Source organism: Martes martes, assembly GCF_963455335.1.
Source record: "Martes martes genome assembly, chromosome: 12".
Lineage (NCBI taxonomy): Eukaryota > Metazoa > Chordata > Mammalia > Carnivora > Mustelidae > Martes > Martes martes.
Window position 1 is genome coordinate 5,918,588 of NC_137900.1, and position 25,427 is coordinate 5,944,014.

The window sequence follows — 25,427 nt, forward strand, 5'->3', positions numbered from 1 at the left end:
GCTGGAGAAGATGGGATTAGCGCGTTATCCTGTTGCGGACTCTGTGCTGAGCGCGCAGCCGGCGCAGTCCCCTCGCTCCCAGCTGCAATCCCGTGAGGTGCACCCATTCCCGCCTTACACGGGAGGAAAGACGCGAGGAACATTGCAGAGGTGGCGTGGCCCTATGCATGGGGACTGGAGTCTTGCGATACCAGGCCATTGCTTACTTTATTATGAGACACCAAGATGTGCCCCTTTCACATCGGTCCCTTTACATGCACAGCGCTTCCGCCAAATCAGTGTCTCCCATCCCGCATGCCTCAAAACGGATAGTTGTAATAACAACCCACACACACACACACACACAGATTCTGCTTTTGCCTCTTTCTGTCTTTTAATCCTGCATACCAGAATCTTACCAAAGATTGGATTATGTCACTCCTCTGCTCAAAACCTTCAGAGAGGGGCGCCTGGGTGGTTCAGGCCATAAGCATCTGCCTTCTTCTCAGGTCATGATCCCAGAGTCCTGGGATCGAGACCCATATCAGGCTCCCTGCTCAGCGGGAAGCCTGCTCTCCCTCTGCCACTTCCCCTGCTTGTGTTCCTTCTCTCTGTCTCTCTCTCTCTGTCAAATAAATAAATAAAATCCTTCAGAGATGCACTGACATCTATCAAATGACTGCAAACTTATGAATCCAATATCGTAACAACCTGGGTTTGCAACCGTTCTTGGATAATGTCACCAGATCGTGAGTTCCAGAACATTTGCAGGGTAAGGGGCAGTGATCTGCAAGGGTTGGAGCTTGAGTAAGATTAGCCAAGGTGTGGGGGGGCACCTGGTTGGCTCAACTGGTTGAGCGTCTGCCTTCAGCTCAGGTCATGACCCCAGGGTACTGGGATCCAGTCCCACATGGTGCTCCTTGCTCTGCAGGGAGCCTGCTTCTCCCTCTACCTGCAGCTCCCCCTGCTTGTGCTCTCTCTCTTTCTCCCTGACAAATAAGCAAATAACAATCTTTAAAAAAAAAGAAAGAAAGGAAAAAAAAAAAAAAAGACTAGCCAAGGTAGCGACCCTTGTGTAGATACGACTCAGTTATAGGGAAACACTGGGGAGGTCTGCACTCCCATAGAGTGACATGTTATTAGCCCTGAAGTCTATTGAGAGTGGTGGGTAATCCACTGATATTATTGCCTTTTCCATTTCTTAAGACTGCCTTTCAGGAAGTTGGCAGTGTCTCTTGATGTGAGTATTGAAAACTCCTGGACCTCAGTGCATCCATTCAATCCTGCAGTAGCATGTTCCAAAGCAAGAATGGGAACCATCGGGACGCCTGGGTGGCACGGTTGGTTAAGCCGCTGCCTTCCGCTCAGGTCATGATCCCAGGGTCCTAGGATCGAGTCCCCGCATCTAGCTCCTTGCTCGGCGGGGAGCCTGCTTCTCTCACTGCCTCTGCCTGCTTGTGTGTACTCTCTCTCTGGCAAATAAATGAAATCTTTAAAAAAATAAATAAAAAGAACGGGAACCATCATGCCAGGAGTGGATTTGTGTATCATCTCATTTTAATTACTCAGCAACCTATACTCTGTAGCAAACCTCGTGGGTGCCCTGTTCATATCCCTTAAGCTCTTATCATTTTCAAAGCAAACCTGTTAATTTTCCTCCAGTAGCATCTGTATCTTTGTCTGAGGGTTTTTCCCTCTTGCAAAGATCTCAGCAGATTAGAGGTGCTGAGGAATTAATGTTCCCCAGAGTCTTCAACCAATGACTGATGGGAGTTGATGTATCAATATCCCAGCTCCTCAACCCTTGGATGAGACAGCTCTGTGACATGGATTCTACAATACTTCCCCAGGTTTCCCTAGAGGTTTTTAGCTCCAGCTGCCCACAGTGGTAACATGCTTGATTAACTTTTACCAGCTTCCTTCCTTCCCTGTACACATCTCAGCTCCCTTCTGATATTTCCTGCGATTAACTCCCAAATAAACTACTTTCACTCAAATTATTGCCTCAGAGTCTTTTTCTGGGCAACCCCCAAATAAGTCCTGATTTTTAAAATTTGAGGGGTGCCTGGGTGGCTCAGCGGGTTAAGCCTCTGCCTTCAGCTCAGGTCATGATCTTGGAGTCCTGGGATCAAGCCCCGCCTTGGGCTCTCTGCTTGTCAGGGAGTCTGCTTCTCCCCCGCCCCCCACCGCCTGCCTTTCTGCCTACTTGTGATCTCTGTCTATCAAATAAATAAACAAAATCTTTTTTAAAAAATTGAGAACTGAGGTTCAGAGAAAATAAATGACCTGCTTAAAGTGGCATAGCTAATAAATGACAACCAAAATACAAATTCCATCTGCCTGTCTGTCTCTCTCACTCTCCCACTTGTCTCCCTCTCCCTCTCTCTTAAGTCCTAAATCTTTGGAACCCTGAATCTCCAATTAAAGGCCTGGCTGTTATTAAGCTGCCAGGCCAGAGAGACCACACAGAGAGTGGACTATTCTAGCTGACAGCTAGCATCAATCATAGACATGGGGGTGGTGGAGCCTTCAGGTAATTCCAGTCCCCAGCCAGCCTCTGATGCCACTCTGGGTAACACCATTTGGAGCACAGATAAACTGTCCTCAGAGCCCCCCAAACTGCATGTTCCCGAGCTAAATAAATGTTTGTTACTGTTTTAAGCTATGGGTTTGGGGGTAGTTTGTTACACAGTAACAAATAACTGAAACTACATATCCCTGAATTCCCTTCCTTGCATAACTCTAGGTTAGCAAACTAGGAGAAGAAACATCTTGCATGAGATTTGAAAGATGTAAAGTCAAAGCCACATTGTTTGTGTTTGAAAGGTTCCAGGTTTTCTTGCAGTGGGAATACTTATCTGATGCTGATCTTGCCTAGTGGTCGAGAGCAACAGTTGGGCCCATAGCTGTTCCAGTTCTCACCTGACCCTGCTTTAGCAACTCCCAACCACTGAGCCAAAGTACATTTACCTCCATGATGAAGGACACCATCTTCTGCTGGTCACTCACATCTTTGAGGTTGGAGACTTGCAGGCAGTGAGGGCTGATGCGAGTTCCAGCACATCCTACTGACTTTGGGTTTTATCAACAGGCACAGAGACAACAGCCTCACAGACTGTGAAACCAGCCCCCACAACTGCGTAAGATCGAATCCCTATAGCAAATCTCTAGTGAGTGGTTCTGCTTTTCTGGTTGAACCCTGACTGGTACAACAAGCCATTATTGAAAGCCTACTGAGAGGAAGGTTCTCTGCTAAAGGTTTTACATACATAATCTTATTTGAGCCTCACACCAACTCGCTCAAAAGTTGGATTATACGTATATAGGAGTTTATGATACAATTCTCTCGACTTACATTTATATTTGAAATTGTCCATTACAAACGTTTTAATCTGTTCATAGATTTTTCTCTCACACTAAACAGTAAATAACATATATCTTGCCTTGTAGTCGCTTCCACAAATAAAGATAAGGATAAAATAAGATAAAGATAAAAGTGTGCTTGGCTCAGCAATGGACATTGGATTTAGAGACTGGAGTAGAAATGGATTCTTCCCAATCCATAAAGTTGCTCAACACCACATTTCACCCATTCTGCTATCTCATCATCTCCTTTATTCAAACCATAATAGACCTACAGGCTTTTCCCCACCTCAGCCTGGAACGAATGTTTACACTGCTCCAGTTTTAGGATTAATTTCTGCATTCAGTGCCCTGCCTCTGGGCCCGCACAATAACCATTCACAACTACATTTTTGTGTATATACCCTTTTATAACCTGTTTATGTGTAATCTCTCTAAAAGTGACCCAGAGAGTGCAGAAACCACATTCTATCATTTAGGGCTTTAATAGTGGGGCACCTGGATGGTTCAGTCAGTTGGGGGTCCAACTCTTGATTTCGGCTCTGGTGATGATGTCAGGGTGGTGAGATCAGGCCCTACATCCAGCTCCACACTCAGCGGGGAGTCTGCTGGAGAATCTCTCCCTCTCCCTCCACCCAGGAATTTAATAATGTGACTAGAATCAATTACTTAATCAATTAATTGAAAGATACATGGATAGCCTAAATCAATAAATTCAAAAATGTCTAAAGCAGTGGTTCTCAAACCTTAGCATGCATCAGAACTGCCTAGAGGGCTTGTTAAAACATAGACTGCTAAGGTGAAAAATGGAGAGCTTTTTCTCTAAGCTTAAGAACAAAACAAGGATGTCCACTCTCAAAACCTTTATTCAAGGGGCGCCTGGGTGGCTCAGCGGGTTAAAGCCTCTGCCTTCGGCTCAGGTCATGATCCCAGGGTCTTGGGATCAAGCCCCATGTCGGGCTCTCTGCTCAGAGGGGAGCCTGCTTCCTCCTCTCTCTCTCTCTCTGCCTGCTTCTCTGCCTACTTGTGATTTCTGACTGTCAAATAAATAAATAAAATCTTAAAAAAAAAAAAAACCTTTATTCAAGACAGTGTACTAGAACTGCTAGCCACAACAATCAGACAAGAAAGAGAAATAAAAGGCAATTGAATTGGTAAGGAAGAAATGAAACTGTTACTATTTATGGATGACATGACACTATATATATAAAATCCTAAAGACTCCACCAAAAAACTCTTAGAAGTATTAAATTAATTCTCAAGGGTCTCTCTCTAAGTGCACTAATAACAAAGCTGTAGAAAAAGAAATCTTAAAAATAGTCCCATTTACAATTACACCCTCACCCCCCAAAAATTCAAAATACCAACAGCATTTTTCACAGCACTAGAACAAAGAATCCTAAAATTTATATAGAACCACAAAAGACCTCATAGTCAACAACCATGAAAAAGAACAAAGACGGAGGAATCACAATCCCAGATTTCAAGATACACTACAAAGCTAAAATAATCAAAACAGTATGGTACTGGCACAAAAAGAGACATATAGATCAATGAAACAGAATAGAGAGCTCCGAAGTAAACTTATTCTTACATTGTCAATTAATCTACAACAAAGGAAGCAAAAATACAAAAATACACAAAGGAAAAGATGGTCCCTTCAACAAATGGCGTTAGGAAAACTGGACAGCTACATGCAAAAGAATGAAACTGGACCACTTTCTTACCATACAAAAATAAACTGAAAAAAAAAATTAAAGACCTAAATGTGAAACCTGAAACCATAAAACTCCTAGAGGAAAACATAGGTTGTAACCTCTCGGACATTTGGCCTTAGCAACATTTTTTTTGTTATGTCTCCTTAAATAAGGGAAACAAAAGCAAAAATAAACTATTAGGAGTATGACAAAATAAAAGGATTTTGCACATCAAAGGAAACTATCAATAAAACAAAAAGGCAGCCTATTGAATGGGAGAAGATATTTGCAAATGATACATCCAATAAGGGGTTAATATTCAAAATATATAAAGAATGTACGCAACTCAATACCAAAAAAACAAACAATCCAATTAAAAAATGGCCAAGAGATCTAAATAGACATTTTCCAAAGAAGACATACAGACAGCCAACAGACACAAGGAAAGATGCTCAAAATTACTAATCACCAAGGAAATGCAAATCAAAACCACAATGAAATACCACCTTACACCTGTCGGAATAGCTAAACTCACAAAGACAAGAAATAAGAAGTGTGGGTGAGGATGTGGAGAAAAAGGAATCTTCAAGCACTGGTGGTAGGAATGTAAATGGGTGTAAACACTTTGGAAAATAGTATGGAGGTTCCTCAAAAACCGTAAAACAGAAATGCCATATGATCCAGTAATGCCACTGCTAGATAGCTAACCTCCCCCCAAAAAGCACTAATTAAAAAAGATACATGCACCCCTATGTTTATTGCAGCATTATTTATTATTGTTGCAGCTCTATAATAGCCAAGATACGGAAGCAACATAAACGTCCATTGGTAGATGAACAGATAAAGAAGATATGGTATATGCACACAATGGACTCTTATCCATAAAAAAGAATGAGATCGGGACGCCTGGGTGGCTCAGTTGGTTAAGCAGCTGCCTTCGGCTCAGGTCATGATCCCAGCGTCCTGGGATCGAGTCCCACATCAGGCTCCTTGCTCCGCGGGGAGCCTGCTTCTCCCTCTGCCTCTGCCTACCACTCTGTCTGCCTGTGCTCGCTCGCTCTCTCTCTAACAAATAAATAAAAAATTTAAAAAAAAAAAAAAAAAAAAAAAAAAAAAAGAATGAGATCTTGCCATTTGCAATACCATGGATGGACCTAGAGGATATTATGCTGAATGAAACAAGTCAGACAAAGAAAGACAAATGCTGTATGATTTCAGTTACATGGGGAATCTAAAAAACAAAACAAAGGAAAAACAGAAATAGACTCATGGATACAGAAAACAAATTTGTGGTTGCCAGAGGGGAGGGAGTTTGGAGGGGATGGGGAAAATGGATGAAAGGGAGTAAGAGGTACAAACTACCCATTATGGAATGAATAAGTCACAGGTATGAAATGTACAATGTAGGGAATATAATCAATGATATTATAATTGGGTTGTATAGTGACAGACGACAGCTACACGTGTGGTAAGCATAGCTTAATGTGTAGACTTGTCAAATCACTGTGGCACACCTAAACTACTGTAATATTGTGTGTCAACGTCAATTAAAACACACACACACACACAGATTGTTGGGTCTCACCCTAGAGTTTCTTCAATACGTTTGGAGTAAGACCTAAGAATTGACATTTCTGCCAACTCCTGAGGTCGTGTTTATGCTTCTGCCTTAAGAATCACACTTTGAGGGGCACCTGGGTAGCTCAGTGGGTTAAAGCCTCTGCCTTCGGCTCAGGTCATGATCCCAGGGTCCTGGGATCGAGCCCTGCATCGGGCTCTCTGCTCAGTGGGGAGCCTGCTTCCCCCTCTTTCTCTGCCTGCCTCTCTGCCTACTTGTGATCTCTCTCTGTCAAATTAAAAAAAAAAATCTTTAAAAGAATCACACTTCGAGAAGCTTAAAAAACAAACAAAAGATTTTTGGGGTGTCTTCCAGTATACCAACATACACATAATGGGAGTTGCAAAAGAAGAGAAGAAAGGGAAAGGGCAGAAAGAATATTTGAAAAAAATAGTGAGCAAATCTTTCCAAATTTAATGAAATACATAAATCTGCACATCCAAGTTGTTAAAGTCAGTACATAGAAGTTGAGCCTATGGACAAGAACCCATTCTGGCTGATACCTTGATGACAAGCTGGTGTGACCCTGAAACACAGAACCCAGCTAAGCCATGCCTGGACTCCCGCCCCACAGAAACAGTGAGATAATAACCATGTGTTCAAGGCACTGTGTGTGTGGTTACTTGTTACCCAGCTACAGAAAATTAATACTCTGGGTTTCAAACCCAAGTCAGTCTGGCTCCCGCAGTCTGTGCTTCTTGTCCCTTTCTTGATTAAACATACTGTGAAAGATGCTAACTGGGGAGTCGGTAGAGATTACAGACTTACGGAGCTCCAAGAAGCTCACAGGTCATTAGTCCAGCCCCCCTACGACAAGGAGATCCCCGCTCTCTTGAGGGAACATCTAAGAAGGTTGGGATACTGAGCTAGAAGACAATGGCCTGAGTCCCACTAACATTGAGATGATGACCAGGGATAACTGCAAGTAGTGCTTTTAAAGATTTTTTATGATTCTTGGAGGCCCATTCACTGTAATATTTAATCTCTGTTTTCCTGTAATTGTTAGCAGGAAAAACACTGGTAAAATTTGAAAACATCTATGTGCTTGTTTTAGAGGCTTTGAGAGGGGGCGAGGTGAGGAACTTGAGTTTTGGCTTACAGATAACCTTAAACCATGTTCACTGAGTGTGAAAGTGACAGAGAGTGGATGATCAGCAGGTGATAAATGCTCGGAGCAGGATTTTCAAGGCACCAGTTGCCAATCTTGAAGCCATATCATAATTATGAAACGTTATGATTTATAATTATGAAGCAGCAGATGTGAATTGAAGCCTAATACATAAAGTAACATTGTTACGTAAACAATAGAGCCCTGATTTTCTAGGATTGTTGAAAGTTCTCATATTTCATTCACTATCATATTTTATTCACCCTCTCTTCAAATCACACTCATCACTCATCAAATCACATGTGCCGACATTTGATTCAGAACCATCAACACTACAACTTTTTCACTGTTAGAAGAATACTTAACCACAAAAAGGAATTTATTTGATCCATGAGAAGTCAAAGGGTACCCAAATGTCCACTGATTGATGAATGGATAAACAAAATAGACTATATCCGTACAGTGGAGTATTCATTGGCAATAGAAAGGAATGACGCTCTTTACATGGTATAACATGGATGAGGCTTGAAAACATCATGCTACGTGGAAGAAGCCATCTAGCCAAAAAAGAAAAAAAACTACCTGTTATATGGTTCCATATATATGGAATGTCCCAAACAGGCAAATCTGTAGAGACCACTTAGATTAGGTAGAGACAAGGATGGTCACTGGAGGTGCGTGGAGGGAGGGGATAACTGGGTGATGGGCATTACCAAGGTCACTTGACGTAATGAACACTGGGTATTCCCTGCAGCTGATGAATCCCTGAACTCTACCTCTGACACTAATAATACACTCTATGTTAATTCATTGAATAAAAAAAGGAAAAAAAGATAGTCACTGGAAAGTCCAGACTCACGTTCACTAGCTTAGCGAACCTGGCACAAAGAAGCCACCACTTTCCACACCAGGAAATCTGGAGTGGAGCTCTCACTACATCACAGACCCGTTTCTGAACTAGTCACAGTAGTCTGGGGGGATATATGCTCTGATTGGCCAAACCTGGAACACAGGCTCACTTCCTTTGTAGCAAAAGTCTTGCCAGTGCCTCTCAGACTACAGGAACGGAGCACAAGAGAGGAATGGCGCTGTTATCACAGGAGATAACAGATGCTAGACGGGCAAAAACAGTGCACGATCACCTCAACCTAAAATCTCTTCGTGAATTAGTGGAGTTAAAACTTCGTTAAGAGGGGTGCCTGGGTGGCTCAGTGGGTTAAGCCTCTGCCTTCAGCTCAGGTCATGATCTCAGGGTCCTGGGATCGAGCCCCGCATCAGGCTCTCTGCTAGGCAGGGAGCCTGCGTCCCCCTTTCTCTCTGCCTGCCTCTCTGCCTACTTGCGACCTCTCTCTGTCAAATAAATAAAATATTTAAAAAAAAAACTTCGTTAAGATGTGGAAATCTTTCCAAGTCAGTTCAATTCCATGAACATTTTTCTTTTTTTTTAATATTTTTTAAGGATTTTATTTATTTATTAGAGAGAGAGTGTGTACTAGCAGGGGTAGCCGCAGGCAGAGGGAGAAGCAGGCACACCACCGAGCAAGGAGCCCGACGTGGGACTCCATCCGAGGACCCTGGGATCATGACCCGAGCCGAAGGCAGATGCCCAACTGACAGCCACCCAGGAGTCCCTGACCATTTTTCTAACACCAACCAGCATGCTGGGGTGCCTATGCCAGGAAAGGTACAAGATACAGGCGAGAGACTAAGCGTGCAGAGACAAGTCAGACACAGACTGTCTTCTCATGCTCACAGCCTGATACAGGGGTCCTTCAGCTTTATTGTACAAAACAATTTCACCTCGGGGATCTTATTAAAGATGCATATTTCTGGGCCACAGTCTGAGATTTTCTGGTTTAGTAAGAGTGGGGTTGGCTCTAGAAATGTCTTTAAATACACACCTCAGGTGATTATGCTGCACGGGGTCTAGGAGCTACTCTTCATGAGATTCTCTGATACGAGGAAGAAAGACATGCAAAAAGGAGGGGACAGCACATCAGGGAGCTGCCTCAAGACTAGGGTGAGTGCCTGAGAGATGGAGGAAGCAGTGTCCTTGTTTAGCTTATACCATGCATTTTGCACAAGTTAGGGTTTCCCATAAAGGAAACTACGGGATTACATCCAGCCTACTGTGAATGCTTCTGATTATGATGAGCCTGTGGATATTTGGAAGATGAGAAGCTAAGTGTTGGCTTTTGTTCATTGGCTTGTAACAACCCTGTATCTTTGCTCTCCTTTAATTCCAGTGAGAATTCTCAGGGATAGTGCAAACGAATTTCCCCTTCAGAATCTACCAGGCACCCTTCAGAATCACCCAGGCACCTGGATGGCTCACTCAGTTAAGAGACTGGTTCTTGGTTTCAGCTCAGGTCATTATCTCAGGGTTGTGAGATCAAGCCCCGTGGTAGGCTCTGTGCTTGGGACTCTCTCTCCCCATGCCCTCTCCACTGTTGGCATGCACACACATGTACACGCATCCTCCCTTTCTCTCTCTCAAATAAATAAATAAATAAACCTTTAAAAAAAAAACCTCACCTTACCTTTCAGTACTTCCTTAACTGAAAATCTTTATTTTTGTTTCTTTCAAATTGTTTCAATAGATCCCTTCACCTTTAAAAACAATTCACTGTTAAATACTATCAGGGTTCCGTTTAGATTGACTCTTTTAGTATTAAGCAAGGAGATACCTTAGCCTGGTTAGGTGTGGGTACAATCTCTCAGTGTACCTGTAGTCTTTTTTTATACCAGCATAGGTTTACTGAGACTAGAGTTTCTATCACTTTAGGATGTTGCAGGCCAATAAAATTTTAAAAAAATTTTAAAACGGCCAGTTGTGATGGTTTAGAATGTGCCCTCCAATTCTTCGTACCTCCCTTCAATGGGTGGATCCTAATTTTCCTTCCCTTGAGTATGGGCTGGGCTTAGTGACTCACTTCTAATGAATAAAATATGGCAGAAGTGACAGTAAGACTTCTAAGACTTGGTCACAAGAGGAGCTGCAGGCCCCTGCCTGGTCTTTCTCTTGGATTGCCTGCTGTGAGAGGCACTAGCTGCCACGCCATTAAGACACTCAGCAACACTACAGAGAGGCACAATTTTAACACACCAGAGAGCAAGACTTCATATACTTATCTACCCAGTTCAACGACTATTAACTCATGGCCAGTCTTATTTATGCAGACCCCCACCCATCGACCCATATCCATTGTAAATTATTTTGAAGGAAACCCGGACATCAAAAACATTTCATCTGTAAATATTTCGGTATCTATCTGTAAAAGATAAGTACCCTTTTATTTGCTAAAGAAACGACTTCAATCATCTTACAGAGGTTCCCACGATCTGATTTTGTTAACTGCATCCCTGCAATGTCACTTGACCTGTTCCCCTGTCACTATATACATAACTATATGTGACTTGATTATTTGATCTAAAGTGAGATTTCTCAAGTCCAGCACTATTGACATTTGGGGCCAAATCTTCATGGTGGGGAACTGTCCTATGCCGTGTTGGAATTTGAGCAGTGACCCTAGCCTCTAACCATTAGATGCTAGTAGCACTCTCTCTCCCACTTGGGACAATCAAAAATATCGCCAGACAATGCCAAATACTGCTTGCAAGGCAAAAGTGCCAAAAGTCATGCGCTGGCTTTGCAGAAGGTCTATTTTATTTATTTATTTTTTAATTGTATTGTTTTTAAAAATTTTATTTATTTATTTGACAGACCGAGGTCACAAGTAGGCAGAGAGAGAGAGGAGCAAGCAGGCTCCCTGCTGAGCAGAGAGCCCGATGCAGGGCTCAATCCCAGGACCCTGGGATCATGACCTGAGCCGAAGGCAGAGGCTTTAACCTACTGAGCCACCCAGGCGTCCCCAGAAGGTCTATTTTATAGGTAGGCTATGCACTTCTGTCAATAGACATACATGTCTAGAGGTCTGTTCTGTGTGCTGACTGCTGCCGATGATTATTGCCTACCTCCGTTAATTCATTAGGGGATGCAAAACCGTCATATTCTAATCCGAAGATTTCTTATTTCTTAACTGGAATACTTCCAAAAAGAGAAGCTCCCTCTCATCAACTATAAGGTGAGGTTCATAGAGGAAAGGTAAGATCTCTTCTTTTATCTCCCAGTTTTTCAAAATAGTAAGTTCTGTAACCGTCTCCGTTGGGGATTTGCAGGTATATGAGCGGGTGAATTCAAGCACATTTGATGTGTTTCAATCCATGGCATTTGTAGTCTTAAAAATGTTCAGAGCATCCCCTCTGTCCAGGAAGAGACCGTTCAGCCTGGTTGCTGAGCCTTTTTGCATGACTCAGGTATTCCCTGATAAAGCTCTTGTGGTCTTGGGTCACATGATGTTCCAGGCTCAACCTGTATGTTTCCTGTGCCTAATCTGGAATTGGCCATTTTTCCAAGAAGCTTGATTTCTTTTAGTGGGAAGTGGTAGTGGTAATTAGAGGCCATAACCTGGGCACTCCTTAGCAACTTTGTTTTTATTTCTAGGCTTTCTCAGTAGACAGAGCTGGAAAATTCTTCTTTTCCTTTTTAAGAAAAAATATACTGAGCTCATAGCAGTACCTGCAATTCAAAATCAGGATTTGAGTGAAATGAAATTCACCTTGTTGTTCCTACGTGTGTACCTCTTTGATTCCGTAGCAAAAATCTTGCTTTCCGGCATCTCCAACATAATTACTCCATTGTTTTCTCCCACAAGACATAAAAAAATCGTCTCGGAACAACAATGCTAACACTACCATTGCAAAGCTCTGCATCAGAACATGAACCCCATCCCTGACTCATGGATTCCTGTTAGTTTCCGCTGCAGAAGTCTGCCACTTCTTAGACAACCACGGAGTTAGGCCTGATGAGGGAGCAGAAGGCTATCTAAGCACAGAGCACGAGCTGATACCCTGCAACCTCCCCCCACCCCCACACTCCTGGGTGGAATATAGGTGACATTCCTCCAGGAAGTCTCCAACAGTCTTAATGTTAATGCCTCGATAGAGGGAAAACAATCTGATCTTGGCAACGGCAAGGCCTCCGGGATCCTACGGGTCTTCTTTAAGACATGAAAATCCTTTTGAAACCTCCCTTTTCCTCACCTCCCCCACCACCCAAGTATATAATCAGACACCCCCCACAACCCAGGGGCAGCAGCTCTTTCATGTCCTGTCCCTGTCCCTGAGCTTTAATGAAACCACCATTTTGCACCAAAGACGTCTCAAGAATTCTTTCTTGGGGGACACCGGGGTGGCTCAGTTGGTTAAGCCGCTGCCTTTGGCTCAGGTCATGATCCCAGCGTCCTTGGATCGAGTCCCACACTGGGTTCCTTGCTCGGCAGGGAGTCTGCTCGCTCTCTCTCTCCAACAAATAAATAAATAAAATCTTAAAAAAAAAAAAAAAAGAATTTTTTCTTGTTCGTCAGCTCTGGGCCTCACCCCACCAAACCTCACCTATATTCCAAAATCCCATCAGGACCGCACCATCCTCTGGGTCCTGGAACTTGTCCTCTGGCTGGAGTAATGCTGGAACTACTTAAGAGCACAAAGAACAAACCGTTCCCAAGCCCCATGAAGCATTTCAAAAGTTCTATTCACATATGAGTTTTAAAAAATTATAAGCTCGGGGCGCCTGGGTGGCTCAGTGGGTTAAAGCCTCTGCCTTGGGCTCTGGTCATGACCCCAGGGTTCTGGGATGGAGCCCCACATCAGCAGGGAGCCTGCTTCCCCTCCTCTCTCTCTGTCTGCCTCTCTGCCTACTTGTGATCTCTGTCAAATAAATAAATTAATAAAATCTTTAAAAGCAACAACAACAACAAATTATAAGCTCTATGCCACTCATATTACAAACCATTTCTATTTGCCCACTAAAATAAGGCATATGCATCTTGAGTTGCCCACCTGATTTTAGGGGTTACCATGCATTTTGCTTTGGCCAGCGAAATGTGAGCAGAAATGACCCATGCCGCTTTCACACCAAAGCTCCTCTTTCCCTTTTCCATGGCGACTGCCATTTTTCCAGTTACTCGATGCTCCATTAGCCCGGGGCCTGGAGTGAGGACAAACAGGATGCAGGAGTCAGTCCACCATGGACATGGTGCCTAAGTGAGAAATAAAGTCCAGGGCTCTGTCCAACACACAGCCTTCCTGGACCATTCCTAGAGAACAGTCTTCTAGAATCTTCTCAAAAACTTCCATAGGTAGACAGCTTAGGTCCCATGAAGCAGTGTGCTCCATTTCCTGACAACTTGAATTGTTCTTCATAGATGAGATTGACTTCATTCTTCCTCTTATTATTGTGATCCACTGCTTCTGTGAGTAGAGCTTAATCCTTCTTGCTACAAAGCCCAACGTCCTACCTTCTTCTCATGGTGAAATATGACCATTTTTTTTGCAGTAGTCTTCAATGTCATTATTTCCAGATGATTCTTTCCCAGTCACTTACCTCTGGGCCATTCTTCAGTCTAACAACCAAGATGACTATGGATTTTGTGAGTAATATTCTGTACTCCCCTTCCCACCCACCCCTGCTACTTCCCCACGCTGATTTGTTCCCCTAATGGAAGTCCTACCACAGTAAAACAAACCCCTAAAAGACACTTCTGATGTGAAAATCCTCCAAGAGATCAAAACCACATCAAGAAGAATAGCTAATAGTTAGGTCTGGGACTATAATAACAAAAAAGGGACAAATCCCTTCAGGGAGAATTATTGCAACAATGGGCTTACTGTATAATTCCAGCTCAGTGATTGTTGGGACCAAGCAGTCTGAAACTAGGGAAGAGGAACCAGCTGCAGAGAATTCCAAGAAATATCAACATGTGTGATACTTCTTGGAGGGAAATTTCCAGTGACTTCTGGGAACATTTAGTAACTTCTATGCTTACATATGTTTGGTGTGTAAAGGCAAGTGCTTACCCCAAAGCTATTCATTCAGAAGTTGAGACAGTGAGTCTTCATATTTTTGTTTGAAAAAAGTATCCCTTATTTCTCCCAATTTGTAAAAATACCAAATGTTGTCATAGAAAATTTGGAAAACACGGAAAAATACACCTAAGTGGCAGTTAATTAGTTATGGCAGTTATGCATAAATAAAATCATTGCATATTCAATAGATAATGGTAAAGCCATTAGTACTCCTGTCTGATATAACAAAATTATGGCTCAAAATTATTTGGCTGTGTCTTAAAATGAAACAGTGTTTAGAATTTTGATTTAACTCTCTCCTTTCTGCTAGAATTATAGAATTTGTTTCAATTCCTTGACTTCCCATGTAAGGAAATCAAGAATCATAAACCTGATGACCGTTTCACGGCTGACCACATTGGTAAACAGGTTTCCCAAAGAAGTCGAAGGAGTTTGGCTATTCTCCGTGGCCCGCCGGAAATATTTAGTCATTTCAAACTCAAAGTGTCTAAAAACTGAGGTTTTCCCTAGTCAGGCTATTGCTTTCCCAAAGAGGTGGAGTAACACTACTTTTCTGGCTCACCAGGCTTAGAATGTCAGTGACTCTCTCCTTCCCAACATATTTGGGAAGATGGGAATTCCTCCTTTAAACTTTCTCTAGGATTCCATCCTTTCCTCTTGCATTTTATACCATTGTCTTAGGCCCCATCGACTGGGAGACTGTTAGTAAGGAAGAGCCACTAACATCCCTCCAGCTGCCTCCATCATTCCCTCTAATGCTCTAACATGTCTTTATGCTTTTTATCAGTCCTTTTTCCAAAATGCGTGAAACTCCTCCTTGCAAATCTAAACTCTTTGGCCTAATGACATTCATCTAAAAACTATTATCTACTCTGTGCCAGGCCCCGTGCTGGCTGGAAGGATACAATGACACACTGAGCAGACCAGCTCCCCTGTCCCATGGTGCACAATCTAGTGGGGGAGACAGATGACAAAGTGAACAACAAAATAAACGTATGACTTGTGCCAAGTGGCTGAAGGAAATAACCATGGTGCTGTGCCCAAGATGTTGGGTGCTGGCTGCTGGGAGATATGCAGATGGGTGGGGCTGGAGGCAGGGAAAGAGGAAGTAGAGAGCTCAGTAAAGAGTCTCCTGCTGTTGGGCAGCCAATGATGGTAGTTTGGATTATCGCAGTGGCAGAAGAGAGGGGACCCAAAGGGGAAGAGGGAAGGAAGCCTGAAGCAAAGATCCCATCCAGCTTTCTGGTTCGAACAATTGGGTAGACAGTAAGCGCCAGTCCTGAGATGAGGAGTATGAGACAAAAGTAGATCTGGGACCCGAAAGCTAGAGTCCCATGGGGGGCCTAACCGACCATCTAAGAAGGAAGAGGAACCAGCCCTGGAATCATCAATAGTAACAGCCACTGGGAAGCAGGCTCCCATGACCCTCCCCTTAAACCCAGCTGTCCCAGATCTCTCTGGGACACACCATGGTTTGGGCAGCCAGTGGTCAAACAACCATCATCCCAGCTGGGGATCCAGCCCAGAATAGCTTTGACCTTGGTCTGTTGAGTCATCGTCTACAGCTTCTGGGGTGGAACAGTCTAGCCACAATTCTTCCCCAGCAGCACCTGCTCCTAACCAACCCCCCCACCACACACGGAGAGAAGAGGATTTTTTCCGAAGACTCCCCCAGCCAGCAGTGGCACCTTTCTTAGACTATCTGTGGAACAGAAAGAAGGGGAACTCCTCCCTCCCATCTTTCCAAGGCTGAGACCCCTTCCGAGAGGAAGCATCGGCCCCTCACAATATCCTGTCAATCAGGAGAACATAGATCTGCCTCTCTCTGATCTGTAGGGGGTGCTCTACCTGCCACTAGCAGAGAAAGGCAAAGGCTGGTCATGGCCCTCCTGGGCCTGAGCCCTGGCATCCTGTCCAGCCCAGCCTTGGGGGCCAGAGCCTATCCCATGGGTGCAGAGCTTCCAGCTGGAGAGCTCCCTGCCCCACTCCGGGCAGTCCTCCTTGGACAGGCTGAACCAGATCGGCCTCCCTAGCAGGAACACGTGTTGTGTGGCCTGTAGAACCTGCTCCTGGCTGGCTGCTCTCTCCCTTAACTTCCTGGAGGGTGACATTCCTGCTAGGGCTGCTGGCCTTAGCATTTAGGCTGCCCAGAATGCGCAGACTGTTCTCTGATGCCCAGTGTTCAGTCTGCTCAGAGATCACGGGTGCTGCCTATAGGTGGGGCAGGCTCGGTTCCCTGTCCAGAGGACAGCTCCTTCATGCCCAGAACAGCCCTTCTCCCCAGGCTGAGGAGAGGACATCAGACAAAGACAGGAACATTCACACAGGTCACCTGACACGCCTGCTTGGGGCTCCCCAGGCTCCAGGCGTCTGACTCCATCTAGAGGAAGCTGTGGGCCAACCTCTCATCATGAGGGCCATCGAACCCATGCTGGGGGCCTGGGAGGATGCCCTTGCCTGCAGCTATGACCAGGAACGGGCCATGAAGTCCTAGCCTTGCTTGGCCTCCCACTTAATGACTTTTGAACTTGACGGTTCAAAGAATGAAAAGAAAGAAAAAGGAGAGTTGTATTTCCCCACATTCTTTTGAAGCACTGCCATCTAATTTATACTGGGTCATTCAGAGCTTGTAATTCAGTAGTCATTCCTATTTGGTTGCTATTGTCCTTAATTTGTGTGATACCTTTAAATTATGCCTTCCCTGGGCGCCTGACTGGCTCACTTGGTATAGCATGCGACTCTTCATCTCGGGATCATGAGTTCAAGCCCCACATTGGGTGTGGAGACTACTTAAAACAAAATTAATATTAAAAATAAATCAATTGTACCTTCCCAATAAGATTAAGACTATGCTCCTTTGCATTCCCCACTCTCTCCTCCCCTCTGCCTGGAGCTGAAAATGCAGCAAACCCCACCCCTGGTTCCCTGCAGAGGAAAACAGCTCAGCCCCTAGCTCTGGCCTTGCCTGATAGTCTTCTCTGGCCCTGAGACAGCCCTATCAGTTATTTGCACATGGATGCTCGTGGGGGGCAAGAGGGAGGCTGGAAGAGGGAGGAAGGGCTGTCTGTGGGGCCCCTGTCCCTTAGGAGAATCAAGTACTCAGCCCAGGAGGAAGACTCAGGCTTTCAGACTTTTGATAGGGAGGGAAGCAATTTTAAAAAGGTTAACCACGGGGGTGTCTGCGTGGCTTAGCTGGTTAAACATCTGACTTTTGATCTCAGCTCAGATCTTGATCTCAGGGTCTGAGTTCAAGGCCCCATTGGGCTCCGTACTGGGTGTGGAACCTACTTAGGACATACAGGTCTGTGACAGTCCATAAAGAAAACAGGGGAGGACAACCAGAAATTGCAGGATGGCTCCACCCTCTTGCTGAAATGGCATATTCTTTTGAATGCTTTGGGTGATTTCACAACATGCAGAGCTTGCTAGGATCAGCTTTCCATCACTGAGGATGGAAATAAGGGGATTAAGGAATATCCTTCCCCTCAGCTCAGATCTCCGTGACCAGCCTCTCTCTGCTCTGCTTGTCCAACTTCTCATCCCATCAGAAATCAATTTATTCGTGCAAGTGGGACAGTGGTAGGCAAATTGAACAGGAAAGTAATAATAATAAATTCAATTACGCAGCCTTTGAGGCTTGAATTCCAGTAAAACAGAACTGCCCGTCTTCCTCCTCCCCGCTCGCACGAAAGCATTTGCGTTGACACAGCGCCACCTACTGGCATCCAGGACCAGTGCAGCTCATTTCACTCACTCAGAACCCTGGTTGATGTCCATGAAAGCACGGCCACTCTCCTGCCCAGTGTGGTGGTTAAACTTGGTACAAGTCAGAATCATCTTGGTTGGTTTGTTTATTGTTTCTTTAATTGAGAGAAAGAGAGAGAGAGAAAGCAAGCGGGGGGCTGGGGCAGAGGGAGAGGAAGAGAGACAAACAGACTCCCCACTGAGCCAGGAGCCCCACTTGGGGCTCAATCCCAGGACCCCGAGAACACGACCCTGAGCCAAAGTCAGACACGTAACCAACACGTAAGCCACCCAGTCACTCCTTGGGGGATTTTTCAAATGGAGACTCCTAGCCTTTGCCTTGCAACAATTCTGAGTGTGTGGGTCTAAGGTCCCAGGAGCCTAGGTTTTAGGCTCCCGGGTGATTCTGAAGCAGGGATTCCATGAATCGTGTTTTGAGAAAAACTAATGATAGAGAAGTGATAGCGCAATCCACTCTTACAATGTAATCTGTAATCTGTAAATGCCACAAAGTACAGGCAAAGTCTGCCGGGGACTCAGAGAAGGGACACTAATCAGACTCGGGAAGAGACTGGGAAAAGCTTCCCGGAAGGGAAGACTCTAGACAAACAGAACTTGACAAGATGAAGCGGGAGCAGAGGATCTAGACAGAGGGTGTGGCATCCACGGAGGCAAGAGGGCATGAGACCACACACAGGTTGTGTGGGGAGCTGGAGCCAAATGTGGCTGAGAGAAAGGAAGGACCTGCGGTACTGAAATCTGACTTTATCCTGAAAGCTCTGGGGAATGCAGGAGAAGGACGAGGCCAGAAGTGCATTATAGGAAAACCCCTCTGGCAGCAATGCCAATGGGTGCAGGATGAAAGGAGGGGACACACCGGGAAAGAAGTGGTGGGTCTCTGTGTGGAGGGACTGGCACTGGGCGAAGAGGAGAGGGCAGACAAAGGAAGAGGTAAGGGTGTCCAAACGGCAGAACCTAAGGACCCATACACTGGGTGGGGGTGGGAGGGCAAGTGAGAGGACCTAAAGATGATGCTAAGGGTTTGGCCTGGAAGACCAGATGGCATCATTTCCAAATACAAAGCACACAGAGCGAGAGACAGTGTTGGGGAGGGTCGGAGAAGAATAGGAGAGACAAAAAAGGGAGCGAGCACACGAACAGTGTTCCTTATCCTCGCCCTCCCCTGCCACTTACTGTGATCTTCATTCTTCCCTCAACCCACTGTGCCTCGGCTGTGTTTCATCTGTAAGGTAAGGACCATAACAGTATCTACCTCATAGAGTTGTTGTGATGTGCCTAGCACGTAGTAAGACTCAACCGATGTTAGTGATCCATTACCAGATTACTGACTGGGGTTCCAGTGCACCCCACTGCTCCCAATGCTGCGCTTTCTGTTTTAGAATTCTACATCCAGGGGCGCCTGGGTGGCTCAGTTGGTTAAACCTCTGACTCTTGATTTTGGCTCAAGTCATGATCTTGGGAGTCTTGAGACTGAGTCCCGCGTGGGGCTCCTCACTGAGTGTGGAGCCTGGTTAAGATTCTCTCCCTCTTCCTCTGCCCGTCATCCCCAGCACTCCCTCTGTCTCTCTCTCTCTCTCTCAAATAATAATAACAAAAGTTTAGAATTATACATCCATGTCCTTTGCTAAGCAACTTCGCAGCACTTCCCTCTAGCCCAGACTGCGTTCCCCTGTTCGGCATCCATGCTTTGCTCTGGTCAGTGCAGTATGAGTGACACTGGGATCCAAGCAGAGGCTTTAACAAAACAGGCTTGCTGTTTTGTGCTTATGCAATTCACCAGGCATGACCTCGTTGGCCACCGGGCCTGGAATGATGAAGACCACAGAGCAGACCTGGGCTAGACCTGCAGCCTCAGTTGGGGTGGGAGGAGCGGACAACTCAGAGGCTTCTAAGCAAGAAAATAAATGTTTGCTGTGTGTCACTGAGATGCGAATTTATAGAGTGTTGTTGTTATAGAGCATTATTGCAACAACTGCAAATACACTGATAGAGGAAAACATTTTCTGGCCAATTTTTTTACATTTATTCAAAGACTCTGATGTCTCTCCACTAAGCTCCTTGAACTAGGCAGCATCAGCTGCCCGAGGACCCTAGATCTCTTAACAGTATACCAGGCCTTCTCAGCCTTTGCTTGTTTTTGTTTTAAGATTTTATTTATTTATTTGAGAGAGAGTGCATGAGTGGGGGAGAGAGGCAGAGGGAGAAGGACAAGCAGAGTCTGTGCTGAGCAGTGACCCTAACGTGGGATTCAATCCCAGGACCCTGAGATCATGACCTGAGCCAAAGTCAGCTGCTTAACTGACTGAGCCACTCAGGCGCTCCTCAGCCTTTCTTAAGAGCAATCCTCAGAGAGGTTTCACAACTTATAGTCACTGAGGGGTGACTTTGGGTGTCTTCATGTCCATGAGAAGAGAGGTACTGAGCCGGAAAAGTGGCAGGTGCCCAACCCACTTCTGCTTATACCCTTCCTTCCCCTTGGCCAAGCTCAACCCATGGCCTGACCACAGAATGACCCAACAAAGCTAAATTTAATTATATGCTTGAAACACAAGTGGACCCAACTTGACCTCCAAACATCCTAAGAGCAGCAGCATTCCCAAGGCCATTTGCTGTGTGGAAAGGACCCACAGGAATGGTCAGGGAGTTCTTGGGTCTTTGTCCATTCCTCAGTTGTACCTGATGAGCCTGCTTTATTCTAGGCAGCGGAGCGGAGAGAGCACTGGGTAAGCAGTCAAAAAAAAATTGCTGACGTGGAGTAAGTCACTTAAACTGGCTGCCTCTCAGTTTTCTTTCTGTAAAACGGGGATGATAGGACTTGCCCCCCAACATTCCCTAGTTGTTGTAAGGCTAGAATGGGGAAGTGCTCACAAAACCGTCAAATGAGGGGTGCCTGGCTGGTTCAGTTGGTAGAGTGTGAGACTCTTGGGCTGGCGGTCATGAATTCCAGCCCCATGTTGAGGGCGGAGATTACTTTAAAAATCAAATAAAACTGGGGTGTCTGGGTGGCTCATTCTGTTGAGCATCTGCCTTCAGCTCAGGTCATGATCTGGGGGTCCTGGGATCAAGCCCCAGACTGGGCTCCCTACTCACTGGGGAGTCTGCTTCTCTCTCTCCCTCTGCCCCTCCCCCCTGCTCGTGCTCACTCTGTCTCAAATAAATTTTAAAAATCTTTTAAAAAGTAAAGTAAAATGTACATTTAAAAAAAAATCTGTAAACTGAAATCTAAATGATAAATCCTATCACCTGTAGCTTCCTGGAGGGCTGGGCGGGAGCAGGAAGAATGCAGGAACAGCGCCTCCTTCTGGGCGTCTCAGGAACTGCAGCGCACCGAGGAGCAGCCTCAGACCCAGAGAGGCTCGGGCCTGGTTTCCTCCTCCTCGACGTTCCCTCCGTCCGTGGTTGTAGGACTTTCCTCCCGGTCCAACTTGGACCGCTCCCTGTCCCTTCGCTCCGTCCGGGCTCGTAACCCGCACAGCCGAAACCCCCACCTGAGCAGCGGTCACTTCTGCTGCGGGGCTCCATTCTGCACAGGGCGCCTTTCCCGGAGGGAACTCATGAGAGCTGTAGGACACAGGCTGCTTGTCAGCAGAGTTCATCTTTTTCCGTTTTTCTATTATTTATATAAATATATATATAAATATATATTATTTTTATATAGCATATATAAGTGTACTTATATGTAATATATACTTATATATTTAACATATTGTATAAAATTAATGTATAATCTATAAACTACATATATTATATACATATGTTTATATATTTATAAATATATACATATATTTGTATATATTTACATATATGTATATATTTATACGTATTATAATGCATAATATATAATATATATTATATAAATAATATATATTATATGACACATATTATATAAATGATAATAAATATATATTTATGTATGTATATGTATATATCTGTTATATATGTATATATGTTATATATGCATATATTTATATATTTTATAAAATTAATATATATATAAATGATATTATTATATTTATAATGTTTTATACATAATGTTTACATATTTATATATTTATTTAGCTCAATTAGCGCTTGCTGAGAAATCAGTATTCCTCGCCTGCTCAGCCACATACTCTGTTGTTCTTCAGACAGTGAATGAATGACGAGCCCAGGGCGAAACTGCAGACTGTGTCTTGGGGTCCTTTCTGTACAGGGGGTTTTTTGGGGGGTGGGGGAGGGGTGGTCTGTTTTTGTTTTAAGCACCAAGAGCCTCGGACCAGGTTGTTCTCGCCACCCTTCCCATTACACCCAAATCCTCGCAGTGCCCCAAGGCATCACAGTTTTATCTACTAGGACTAATTTGAGTAATTAACTTTCTAAAAAGTTATTTGCGACATGATAGTATCTGAACGTGTTAACATGTTGGTCTTTTCAAGGCAGTCTGTGGAATCTTGAGGCAAAGGTGGGGGGTGGTGATCAAAAGAGAATCTGCCCAGGGGTGCCTGGGTGGCTCAGTCCTTGAGCATCTGCTTTACTTAGGCTCAGGTCATGATCCCAGGGCCCTGGGATGGAGCCCCCACGTTGGACTCCCCACTTGGCCAGAAGCCTGCTTCTCCCTCTCCTGCTCCCCTGCTTGGGTTCCCTCTATCACTGTCTCTTTTTCTGTGTCAAAAATAAATAAATAATCTTTTAAAAAAAAAAAAAAAAAAAAGAAGGGTTGCCCAAAGACATTGTGGGTGGATGTACATTTACAAAACGATGGAGGGCGCCCACATGGGGAAGAGCCTCACCAGCCGCTCTGGGACTTCCCATCCATCCAGGTTTACTGCGGAGGCCCGGAAGGTTCCGCTAGGTCTGCAGAACCAGGCCTAGGACTCAGCCCTTGGCCTTTGCACCTCGTTCTGCGGCAGGGAATATCCCGCGAGGCAGAGGCCGCACAGACTGACTGAAAAGAGAGGTTGGTATTTGAAAGAATTGTTCACAGATTTTAATTCTCCTCTGCTTTATGACTTATTAGTATGAGATTAGTATTATTTTCTTGCTTTGCTTTGCAGCGATCTTTAAGATCCCCATCTTTCACTCACTAGAAGGAAGACTCCCTGAGTGGAAGAGCTTTGCTGTGTTCACTGCTCTATTCCTAAAACCAGGCCTCGTCTTCCGTAAACACTGACGGAAACAAACAAACAAACAAAAGAGTCAATTAATATGAAGAGTAAAAAGGCGATGCTATCAATTATACCTCAATAAATCGGTAAAAGACAGGCTGAGAAAAATCCACTGTCATTTTTTTTAAGTGATATTATGTTAAATTGGATTTGTTTCATTCTTTTTTTTTTTTTTTTGAAGATTTTATGTATTTGTCAGAGAGTGAGCACAAGCAGACGGCGTGGCAGAGGGAGAAGCAGGCTCTGCTGAGCAGAGAGCCCAATGCGGGGCTTGATCCCAGGACCCCGAGATCATGACCTGAGCCGAAGGCAGACACTTCCTTCACCAACAGAGCCACCCAGGCACCCCTGGATTTGAGGACAGAGTAAGGAAGTGGCCATGTGAGCACCTGGGTGGCTCAGGTCATGATCTTAGGGTCCCTGCCACCCACTAAGCAGGGAGTCCGCTTCTCCCTTTCCCTCTGCCCCAACCCCCCACACTCACTCTCTCTCAAACAAATAAATAAAATCTTAAAAAAAAAAAAAAAAGCCTTTTCCTCTTTCTGTTTTTGGCCTCCCTCCTGAATGCCATTACATAGCATTTCATTCTATGGATGGACCACACTTGAGCTGACCAGTGCGTCCCACTTCAAAGGTTTTTATTTTAGTTTTGGAGAGAGTGTTTTTTAATCAGGAAGGCAAATTTCTCTTTCTTTTCTTCTCTTCTCTTTTCTTTTCTTTCCTCTTCTTCTTTTAATCTTTTGACCCCTTTCTCTCTTCTCTCTCACTCCCCATCCCTGCCTCAGCCAACCACCACCAGGTTTCTGTATCTATGAGCCTGACTTTGTGCTGCTGCTGTCGTTGTTTGAGATTCCCATAGGAGAGAGATCATCCGGTATTTGGTTTCACTTAGCACAATGCCCTCAAGGTCCATCTGTGCTGTAGCCAATGGCAAGAATTCATTCTTTTTTAGGGCTGAATAACATTCCACTGCATATACCACAATTTCTTTATCCATTCTTCCATCAGGGGATGCTTAGACTGTTTCCACATTTTGGCTATGTAACTAATATTGCAATGACTATGAGGGTGTGTATAACTTTTCAAATAAGTGTTTTGTTTTCTTCCGACAAAACCCAAGATGTAGAGTTGATAGATCATATGGCAGTTCTGGTTTCAATATTTTGAGAAACCTCCGTAGTGCGTAGTGTTTTTCATAGTGGCTGCAATGACATTCCCACCGATGGGGCACAAGAGTTCTCGCTTCACCTCCTTGCCAATGTTTGTTATTTCTGGTCTTTGGCCATCATCTTATAGCCATCGGACAGGTGTGAGATGATATCTCGTTGTGGTCTGGATTTGCATTCCCCCAATGATTAATGCTGCTGAGCCTCTTTTCATGTACTTAACCTGTTGGCCATCTGCAGGTCTTTGGAAGGTGAAATTCCCTTGTATGAATATAGGGCATTTTATTTATCCGTGCATCTGTGGAAGGAGGTCTGAGTTGTTTCCACCTTCTGGCTATTACGAACAATGCTGCTACAAACACTCATGTATACGTTTTTGTATAGACATAAGCTTTCGGTTCCCTTGGGTATATACCCAGGAGTGGAATTGGGTTATATGGTAACTCGATGTTTAACTGAGAAATTGCCAGATTACTTTCTGAAATGACTGCACCATTTTATACTTCCACCGGCAGTACATGAGAATTCCGATTTCTCTACATCTTCACCAACACCTGTTGTAATCTGACTTTATTTTAACCTTCTCCTCACTTTTCAATTTTTTTCCCCACCTCCTTCATTCACTTCCCTATTTCCTCCCCTCCCTTACACAAATCCTCA

At 44.5% G+C, this 25,427-nt stretch overlaps 1 protein-coding gene across 1 annotated transcript in view; it reads right to left on the reverse strand.

The window, feature by feature from the left end:
- Positions 1-25,427, reverse strand: part of RCL1 (RNA terminal phosphate cyclase like 1) — a 96,170-nt gene that overhangs the window by 64,819 nt on the left and 5,924 nt on the right. The window lies entirely within an intron of this gene.